This window comes from Chelonoidis abingdonii, chromosome 1 (genome assembly GCF_003597395.2).
Source record: "Chelonoidis abingdonii isolate Lonesome George chromosome 1, CheloAbing_2.0, whole genome shotgun sequence".
NCBI classification, from domain to species: Eukaryota; Metazoa; Chordata; order Testudines; family Testudinidae; genus Chelonoidis; species Chelonoidis abingdonii.
The window spans coordinates 369,721,603-369,733,015 of record NC_133769.1 but is presented as its reverse complement, the minus strand read 5'-3'; the positions used below and the strand labels follow the sequence as shown (position 1 = coordinate 369,733,015).

The following is an 11,413-nucleotide window of genomic DNA, read 5'->3' as shown; positions in this document are numbered from 1 at the left end:
CCTGAGTTCTGTCACTGATCTTCTGCGTGGCCTTGCACAAGTTCCTTACTTGTTCTGTGCTTTAATTTCCCCCTCAGTTAAATGAGGATCTACATCCTCCTGGCCATGAGTGTCAATGGGCTTTGAATCAGACCCACGGACACTTGTGCTCTTCTGTAAAGAACTTTGAGATTTATGAATGCAAAGCTCTATGTAAGCACGAGATATTATTAGTAATGGAGTTTTATAACTGAGCTGGGGATCGGTGAGTACCACAAGGGTTTTTAATCAAGTTACTGACTCCAACCTGTCTGTAGAGCAGTGGCAGGAAGTGCCAGTTTTTCTGTCATGGTCTCACATATTTTTTAAAATGTTGTTTTTAATTGTAGGGAATGTGGTATGGTAAGCTGACCAGAACCGCCCCTCACCCCCACACATCATGCCAACCTGCAACAAAACCGACATCAGTCCTGCAATGTTCCTCCTTGCAGGAATTCCAGGGCTGGAAGCTGATGGCCCCTGGATCTCCATCCCTTTCTCTTCTCTGTACCTCGTTGCAATTTTAGGAAATGGTCTGATTCTGTTTGTGATCAAGACACAGCAGAATCTCCATCAGCCCATGTACTTGTTCCTTTCTATGTTGTCTGTCACCGACCTGGGTTTATCTGTTTCCACCTTGACAACAATGCTCAGCGTCTTCATGTTTAACACCAGAGAAATTGGCATTGATGTCTGCCTGACCCAGCTTTTCTTTATTCACACTTTTTCTGTCATGGAATCTTCTGTACTTCTAGCCATGGCATTTGACCACTTTGTTGCAATACGCCACCCGCTGAGATACGCTTCGACTTTACCCGGTGCTAGGATAGGAAACATAGGGCTGGCGATAATAATCAGGGGTGCTGGGCTGCATATCCCAGCTGTCATTCTTCTCAAGAGGTTGCCCTAGAGCAGGATCCAACCTCTCTCTTATTCATATTGTTTGCATCCAGATGTTATGAAGATGGCCTGTGCAGATACTATGTCCAGCAGCTTCTATGGTTTGTTTATTGTCCTTTCTTCTCTGGGATTAGACTCAACGCTCATAATTTTGTCTTACATCATGATCCTTCAGACAGTACTGAGTATCACATCCTGGCAAGAGCGTCTCAAGGCGCTGAACACCTGTGTCTCCCCCACCTGTGCCACCCTGCTTTTCTACACCTCGCTGATCAGTTTGTCTATGATTCACAGGTTCAAGAAAAAGGTCCAACCTCAGAGTCAAATTCTTCTGTCTTATCTCCATCTCCTCCTCCCCCCGGTGCTCAATCCCATCGTGTAAAGCATAAAAACCAAGGATCTTCGTAAACGGGTCATGAAGATCTTTCAAAACTATTCCACTAACAGGCTCCAATGGGGGCACTGAGTTGGTTCTGTCACACTGAGCCAGTGACGGTTAAGCAACCAGCAGGCAGATTCAACTAAAAGCAACCTTTAAAGACATATCAGAAAAGTATTGAAATGATAAACAGGGATGTTCCTTGTAGGTATTTAGCAAAGCCATGGTAATTAGACTAGAATTCTTGAAATGTAGTCCTGTATTGTTAGAGAATCAGAAGTAGATACTAATCTTATTCATCTTGGTTAACTATACCTTATTAGAAGTTCAGCGATGTGATTTAATTAGCTTGCAGATGCTAAATTTCAGTTCCAGTCTTTAATGTTTCATTACTATATTCTGTTGATTCAGAGATGAAAAGGGGACATTAATATTTAAATGAAACTTGTAGTGTGTAATATCATTGTTTCTATTTCTTTTTGAAATTTGTAGTAAACTACCTCAGAAACGTTTAAATGGTTAATTGCCTCATGCTAATCAATGCAACTAGTTATCGGGGTATGCCTAAGAAATAGAGATTTACTTCAAAGCAACCATGGATGTTACCTATTATTATTCCAAGGAATGCCTGTAGTGATTATTTGCAGACAAGATGCTAATCAGCTGAACTTCAGTCATAAAGTGATTTGAGGGTCTCATTCTTACTATCTCAGATCTGCTTAAACTTTGTCAGGGGAAGTTCAAGTCGCAAGACTGAGGAATTCTGGATTAGCCCTACAATTCTTATGGAAGAACTTGAACTAATGCTGCACATGGACTGCCTACTGCACTATGACTTTTTCTATGAATTCCAGAAGGATTTCTACAAATCAGCCGCCCCACCATATCTGCTATGAAACTGACCTAAGAACTTGATTCATATCTGTATGTATAATGATTTTATACCACAATAATTCTCTTTCATTTCCTTTTAAATAAATACATTAGTTAATAAGAATTGGCTGTGAATGTGTATTTGGGTAAGGTCTGAAATATTCATTTACCTTGTGTGTAATGTGTCCAATCTCTTGGTAGCAGTAGAACTTCTCTTGGGAGTGGTAGAACTTTATAGATGGTGAATAAGATTTTAAATAACCCTCAATACATAGACTTGGTTGTCTGGGTGGGAACCAAAGGCTGGATTGCTTAAACAGAACTGTATTTTGGCTTCTTGGTATCCAGTAAGGTATTATAGAAGCTGTTTTTTTTACTGGTTTAGTGAATCTAATTATAAAAATAAGCCACCAGTTCTGGAGATTGTCTACCCTATTCCTTACAGTTTTCCCTGATTGAGTATTCTCAGCATAGCCCCTCCAACAACTGTGGTTATTGAGTCCCTCTCTGGGTTCCCTTCCCACTCTGAACTGAGGGGTATAGATGTGGGGACCCACATGAAAGTCCCCCTAAGTTTGTATTCCACTAGCTTAGGTTAAAACTTCCCCAAGGTACAATTACTTTCCTTGTCCTTGGACGGTATTGCTGCCACCACCAAGTGATTTAGACAAAATTTCAGGAAAAGGGCCACTTGGAGTCTCTGTTCCCCAAAAATATTCCCTCAGGCCCCTTCACCCTCTTTCCTGGGGAGGACTGAGAATAATGTGAGTACCAACCAGAGCTTTGTCTCTAGGACACTGAAAATCAATCAGAAAAGAAAAAAGAATCACACCTGCAAAAATCAGGATGGAAGGTAACTTTACAGGGTAAAAAAGAGATTTAAAAGATTTAAAACTCAAGGATTCCCCTCTAGGCTCAGCTTTAAAGTTACAGAAAATAAGGAGTAAAACTCCCTCTTTGCAAAAGGAAAATTCAAAAGCTAAACCAAAAGATAATCTAATGCATTTCCTTGCCCTTACTTACAATTTTTGTAATCTTAGATGCTCATTTCAGATATGTTTTCAGGAGAAGTTTTTACTTCCTGGTGTCTCTCTCCACCCAGAGAGGGAAGAACAAAGAGAGCACAAACAAAACCTCCCCGCCAAGATTTGAAAGTATTTTATTTTTTAACTGGTCCTTTTGGTCAGATGCTAACCAGGTTATCTGAGCTTCTTAATCCCTTACAGGTAAGGATTCAGTACAGCTGCTCAGGAAGGATTTTATGCTACCCTTAGCTCTTTGTTTATGACACTCCCAAAAGGAAAGATTGTAGTGTTCACCCCTCAAAGTTCCAGTCAGCAAAACTTATGCCCTTAGAGCTTCTCCCTCATGAATAAGGTATCCTGTTCACACAGGGACTTGGGGGTGTTCACTGTAATACATATAAGGAGTTTTAAGGGAGAACGATTACATGCATCCATTCCTAAACTAATTAGCAGGTTGATTTGTAAATTCTCTGGAAACTCATTCTGCTCTCAGAGAATAAGTGTTGGCTGAGGCTACATTGTGTTTTTCATACATACAAAAGTTGTATCCCTGTTCTAAGGGCAAAACTTGACTAATCTTTAACTATGGCTCTGCTACTGATGCCTCCATAATAAAATATAATTTTCAGCATTGTTACTTTGCTCTTTATTGTAAATAATTGTTATTAATATTTACTTATTTGTTGAAATCCTTCCTTAATATGCCATTCATAAATAACATTTGTGTACCATGAAGCCTTCTGTTAAACTGTTCCCCACCATCTGCCATATGCATCTTTTTAAATTATAAAGCTAGAAGGGACATAATGATCTAATCTAACTTCATGTATAATAGATCATTGAATTACACCTAGCAATTCCTGCCTCAAACCCAATAAAGTGTGATTGAAATATAACAGATTTGTTGGAAAGATCCACTCAGTTCACCACTGTTGTATATGTCCATTGCAATGGTTTTTTCTAGCCTTTCCCGGTCACCCAAAGAATGTTAGATCAGTATTTCATCTTTCCACTGACAGCCCATTCCTGCCAGGCGAAGTGAGTTCCTAGTTCCAAACACTTCTCAGGCAGAGTCAACCCTTTTGTTTGTTTAGAAACCAATCTATACATGCATTTGTTAGCCAAAAGAATTTGGTGAAAGATTGGTCGTATAAGCCCACATGCCATAGCTCCTAATCATTGATTGGTTGACTATCAAAATGACCAATAATGCCCTCCTCTCTCTCCTGAGAGTGCAGATTAGGCCCATGTATTTTGCAGTTTGTGTGCCTGTCTAGGAACGAGACCTATCTCCAAGGTTTGGAGGCAGTGAGCCAGGTACCCAGCCTTATTCCAGATCCTCTGCAGCAGAGGGGGCATTTGAGGTCTAAAGTTGAATTAGAAATCTTCCAACTTTTAAACAGATGGGGCTCCAGCTGAAGTGCTTCTGCCTGTCACAAGAAGAGTATCACCTGGGGAGAAAGAGAAAGATAGATGATCTCGTAGATACCAGGTCCTATGTAGGTAAATACCAATATCTTAAATTCCACCCAAAAGATGACGGGCAGCTAGAGCAGATCTCAGATCACTGATGTTACTTGCTCAACACCATATATGCTGCTTAGCAAATAAGTCACTGCATTGTTGTGATGAGTTCCCTGGGGTGCAAACTCAGACTGGGGTACCGTTGAGCCCTCTGTTTTACCAATCCCTCTCACACTGTGATGCTGTGACAAGCTTTAAACCTCTCCAGGTCCTGCACTTACACAGCCATCCACAGGCAGGGACATAGTCAGGTGAGTTACATGAATGCTTTTGTCAGCTACTCTTGAGCCAACATAAGAGAGACTCCAGCCAATTCCCCCAGTTCCCCAGCCTAGGACCTCAGAGCTGTACATCTTGCCGTGTTCAGAAGCCTGACCATTGTTAATTTATTATCTAATCTGCCTGTCTTTCAATATGGAGAGGACATGCACCAGCTCCTGTTCCTAAGCAGATTTCCCCAAGCTCTTCATGCAAAATACACTGGCTTAGATAAAATATAAAACAGATTTATTAACTACAAAAAGTAGATTTTAAGTGATGATAAGTAGTAATTGTATAGATCAAAGTTGATTGCCTAAGAAAAAAAGTAAAAACATAATCTGAGTTCTATAAACTAGACAGGATTTGAATCAAGCAGTGTCTAACTCTGATAAATAATACAAGCAGATCACGGATCTTCCACGCTCAGGCTGGGACCAATTCCTCAATTCAGTCTTTTTTCTTGGGACATGTTTCCAGGTGTTGAATTGTGAGGGGAGTGAGGGCCAAGGGATGATTTCACTAACCACATTGATGGACCTGTCCTCCATGACTTTATCTAGTTCCTTTTTTGAATCCTGTTACAGTCTTGGCCTTCACAATATGTTCTGGCAAGGAGTTCCACAGATTGACTGTGTGTTGTGTGAAAAAATACTTCCTTTTATTTGTTTTAAACCTGCTGCCTATTAGTTTCAGTTGGTTAGCCCTAGTTCAAGTGTTACAAGAAGGAGTAAATAACACTTCCTTATTTACTTTCTCCACACTAGTCATGATTTTATAGACCTCAATCATATCCCCCCTTAGCTATCTCTTTTCCAAGCTGAAAAGTCCCAGATATAATAGTTTTCAAGTACATAACTGGCTGTTACAAGAAGGAGGGTGATTTTTTTCTCTCTCTTTAACCTCTGAGGATAGGACAAGAAGCAACGGGCTTAAATTGCAGCAAGGATGGTTTAGGTTGGATATTAGAAAAAACTTCCTAACTGTCAGGGTGGTTAAACACTGGAACAAATAGTTAGGGTGATGCTGGAATCTCTATTACTAGAGATTTTTAAGAACAGATTAGATCACGAATGGTCTAGTTATTGCTTAGTCCTGCCTTGAGTGCAGGAGGCTGGACTAGATGACCTGCTGAGGTTCTTTCCAGTCCCACACTTTGAAGATTCTATAAATAGGAGTTAGCAAGCAACAGTCAAACATAAATGAGTCCCATTAAAATGTAAGACAGGCAGACAAGCAACTGCATATTGGCAAAATGTACAAATGCTTATATACAAGAGCTAAAAGTCTAAATGCTAAGATGGGTGAACTAGAGTGCCTTGTATTAAACGAGGATATTGATATAATAGGCATCACAGAAACTTGGCAGGACAATAATAATCAATGGGACACAGTAATACTAGGGTACAAGATATATAGGAATGACAGAATAAATCGTGCTGCTGTGGAAGTGGTACTATATGTGAAGGAATGTGTAGAATCAAATAAAGTAAAAATTTAAACTGTACCATAGAATCTGTATGGATAGAAATTCCATGCTAGACAAATCAGAGTATAGACAGGTTTTCCATTCCTCTGATCATTCTCATAGCCTTTCTCTGCACCTGTTCCAGTTTGAATTCATCTTTGTTATACATGATGTATCCGAACTGCACACAGTATTCCAGCTGAGGTCTTACCAATGCCTTGTACAATGGCAATAACATTTCCCCGTCTCTGTTGGAAATACTTTGCCTGATGCATCCCGGGATTGCAATAGCCTTTTCCAGAGCTGCATCACGTTGGCGGCTCATAGTCATTCTGTAATTGACCAACACACCCTGGAACTTTTTCTTTCTGTTTGTACATGGGTGAAAGGGATGAGTTCTGCTGCAACCTTAGCGGATTATAAACATCGTTTTTGTCTGACAACAAAAAATCCTCTTACTAGAAGAAAGCAGTGTATCCCTGCTTTGTTTCTTAGAATTCAGAGTCCTCACACAGAAGAACCTCAAAGCAGAGAGAGACAAAACAGCCTGCTCCCAAAGGCAGACATGCCCAACTTATCTCACCTTACACTAGTCACTCAGATCTCTCATTCCCTACAGAGCTCCTTTCCAACAAGCAGGACCAGTAAACCTCTTTGAAATTAAAGAGACAGTCCACAATTCCAACACAGTTTTCAAGCACATCACAGATATATACCTGAACTGGATCCTGAGCAGGTGAGCAGAGGACAGGCCATGGAGGAAACTCCCATTTGTCTCTCAGAGGCTGCTGCTACCCCATGGCTGGGCCAGGTGGTGCAGCCTCCTTCTGGGGCAGGATGAGCTGATTTATAGCCTTTGATCCCTTGGCCTAACCCTTCCCCCAGCCCACCCATGCCTCACCTGCGCACAGCCCTTGTGTGTAGGAACAGCCATGGATTGGAGTTTTTCAATGAAGTTATCTCTCATTATTGTTAACTCAAAGCATTCAAAATCCATGGGACAGATTCCCCCACCCCACACAGACACAAAAAGATCATGAGATTGACAGAAAAACCATGTGATTCTAGCAGTAATTATTAATTTATTTTTATTAATATTGCGGGATTTTTCAACTGCCTTCTGTTTTGTGTGTGCAGTGTCCTTCTAGCTGTATTGACTATAGGATATTAGGGAGATAAGGTAATATTCTGTTTTTTGAACATTTAGAAGGCAGTTGCCATCCCCAATTCATATGTGAACATGTCAGGTTTCAATCCCAACCTTAAACGCACTAGCAGACATGTGGGTCTTCCTGTGTCTGCTTGGCAGGGATACCCTATTGCCTTACCTCATGTTCGCCATCCAAGAAGTTCCACAAGCCTCCACAGGTTTCTCTCCATTCGAACTACTATATGGGCATCACCCCCGAGGCATATTGGTTATAGCCAGAGAAACCTGGGAAGAGGAGCCAAATCCCGGAAGGAACATAGTCGAGCATGTACTACAGATGAGGGATCGGATAGCCCGAGTTACACCCATTGTACGGGAACACTTGGAGAAAGCGCAGGAGACCCAACGGACGCATTATAACCACCAAGCAAAGCTTCGACGGTTCCAACTAGGGGATCGAGTAATGGTCCTGGTGCCCACAGCAGAAAGCAAGCTGTTGGTCCAGTGGCAGGAACCCTGTGAAGTGACTGAAGCCATGGGAGAAGTAAGCTATAAGGTGCGGCAGACAGGCCGCAGGAAACCAGAGCAAATTTACCACATCAATCTTCTGAAACCTTGGCATGATCGAGAGGCATGCTTAGTCACCCAGGAGACCCTTCCCCAGGAGGATAACTTACATGAGCATTGAGAGTTTGATAAGAGCTGTTAAAGGGGAGACGTAGGTACGTCGTGAAGGTGAACGCTAGGAAGGAGGTTAATAGTGAGTTTCTCAGGATCAATTTTGGACCAATCTTATTAACTTTTATTACTGACCTTGCACAAAAAACAGATGTGCTATTAAAGTTTGTGGATGACACCGCTGGAGGTATTGCTAACACAGAGAAGGACTGGGATATCACAGGAGATCTGGATGACCATGTGAACTGAGTATATATATAGGATGAAATTTATGTGAAAGTGCAAGGCTGTAGTTATGATAAGAATTTTAGTTAGTAAATTGGGGACATCAGTTGGAAGTAACGAGGAGGAAGGACCTGGAGTATTGGTTGATCACAGGATGACTATGAGCAGCAATGTGATATGGCCATTAACAGCTAATGCGTTTTTAGGACTGATCTGGCGAGTTTGTCCGCAAGACTAAGGAGGTTTAGTACTTTATATAGCGTACTGTGAACCTCATTCTGGACGCTGTGATGCATTTGGTCCCCATGTTTTAAGAAGTTGAATTCAAACTGGAAAGTTCAGACCGCGCTACTGGAATGATCCGAGATGGAAACCTGCCTGTATAAAGGAGACTCAGAAACTGTGGGTTTTAGACTCTAACCAAAAGGTGAGGGTATGATTGTCTTTATAATTTCATAACGTAATTAGGGGGGAGAGATTTTTAAGCTTAGTACTCCAATGTGGAACCAAAAAATATGGTATAAACTACGACAAGTGAATGTTTGACTCGAATGTAAACAGTAGATCGTAACCATTAGAGAAGTTAAGTTCTGCACGAACTTTCCAAGGGGAGTCAATGCGTGGGCAAAAGACTATCTGGCTTTGATAACTTATAATTTTTATGGAGGGATGGATATGACGGCAAAGGCCTAATTTCGGCAATTAATTTTGGCAGTAATTCTTTACATTTCGTAGTGTAATTCCAGTGGTCTGGATGGGATGTAGATGGGATGATTAATACGCAGTTCTTTCCTGAGTGCTAGCTGGTGAGTTTTGCCCACATGCTCAGGGTTTAGCTGATCGCCATATTTGGGGTCGAGAAGGAATTTTCCTCCGGGACAGATTGGCAGAGGCCCTGGAGGTTTTTCGCCTTCCTCTGCAGCGTGGGGCATGGGTCACTTGCTGGAGGATTCTCTGCAGCTTGAGGTCTTCAAACCACAATTTGAAGACTTCAATAACTCAGACATAGGTTAGGGGGTTGTTATAGAAGTGGATGGGTAGGATTCTGTGGCATTCTTTGTGCAGGAGGTCAGACTAGATGATCATAATGTTCCCTTCTAACCTTAAAGTCTATGAGTCTATATGATATCACCCGACTTGAAGCCAATCCAAAAAATCGAGGCAACCGACATGATTAATCGCAACCAAGATGTGTTCTCTACAAAACCAGGGCAGACAACTGAGACCTATCACCATACCCTCATGATCCCCGGAGCCAAGGTAACACTGAGACCCTACCGAATCCCAGCAACCAAAAGAGAAGAAATCAAGGCCAAAGTAAAGAAAATATTAGAATTAGGCTTTATTGAAGAATCCTACAGTCAGTGGTGCAGTCCAATCGTTCTAGTGCCCAAACCTGATGGTACTATGAGATTCTGTAAAGACTTTCGCCGACTGAATGAAGTATACCATTTTGATGCATACCCCATACCATGCATCGATGAACTGGATGATCGACTGGGTAGTGCCCGATTCTTGACTACACTGGATCTGACAAAAGGGCATTGACAGATTCCCCTGACCAAAGAAGCTAAAGAAAAGACAGCGTTCTCCACCCCGGACAGGCTATTTCAGTATGTTTTCCTCCTTTTTGGGTTACATGGGGCCCCAGCCACATTCCAGCGCCTCATGGATAAGCTGCTGCGCTCCCATACTAGTTATGCAGCTGCATACCTAGATGATGTCATCATCCATACACCAGACTGGGGAACACACTTGGAGAAAGTTGAGGCAGTACTACGAACCTTAAGGTGGGCTGGCCTCATCGCTAATCCTGCTAAATGTTCTATAGGACTAGCAGAGGCTAGGCACCTGAGATGTATTGTAGGAAGGGGTATAGTGAAGCCCCAAACTAATAAGCTAGAGGCGATTCAAAACTGGCCCTGGCTGACCTGAAAGAAGCAGGTCCTTGCATTCCTTGGCGTGGTAGGCTACTATCGACTTTTTATTCCCCACTTCGCCAGTAGGGCAAGTCCTCTAAAGGACTTGGTGAAGGCCAGAGGTCCAGACATGATGAAGTGGACCTACACAGCAGAGGGGGCATTTTTAGACCTTCAGACAGCCCTCTGTAATGACCCCATACTCCTAGCCCCGGACTTTACCAAAGAATTTATTTTACAGACAGATGCTTCTGAGATGGGGTTGGGGGCGATTCTGTCACAAATGATTGGAGAAGAAGAACACAGGATCCTCTACCTAAGCAGAAAGCTGCTCCCAAGAGAACAGAAGTATGCAGTAGTAGAGAGAGAATGCCTTGTTGTCATATGGGCCATGAAGATACTGCATTATCATCTCTTAGGCCGGCGATTTACTCTTGTGACAGACCACTCCAGTGGATGCAGAGAAATAAGGAAAAGAATGCAAGGGTCACCAGGTGATTCTTACCCCTGCAACCATTCCAGTTCCTCATACGGCACAGGGTTGGATGGCAGCACAGCAACGCTGACGGTCTATCATGAGCACACTGCCTGGTGTCCCAAGTTGCCCAACCCTATGGTGTTTAGCGGAGGGGGGAGATACGTGATGGGGCAAGGCCAGATGGCTACAGTAAAGTACTGAGGAACAGGTATGATAGCCCCAGGCTAAACAAATCCCTAGTACCCTGGTAACCAAATGGCAGTTGCTCCAGGTTAATCAAGGCACCTGGGGCCAATTAAGATCTTTCTAAAAGGCAGTGGAGATAGTTACATTGATTAGAACACCTGCAGCCAGTCAAGGCAGGCTAATCAGGGCACCTGGGTTTAAAAAGGAGCTCACTCCAGTCAGGTGAGGAGGAGCCAGAGGAGAGGAAGCGCATGTGAGGAGCTGGGAGCAAGAGGCGCAAGGACCTGAGACTGACAGGGTGTGCTACTGGAGGATTGAGGAATTATCAGACA

At 42.5% G+C, this 11,413-nt stretch overlaps 1 pseudogene; it reads left to right on the top strand.

Annotated features, from left to right (window-relative positions):
• Positions 1-454: 454 nt before the first annotated feature.
• LOC116836855 (olfactory receptor 51G2-like) lies at positions 455-1,384 on the top strand (annotated as a pseudogene).
• Positions 1,385-11,413: the final 10,029 nt, after the last annotated feature.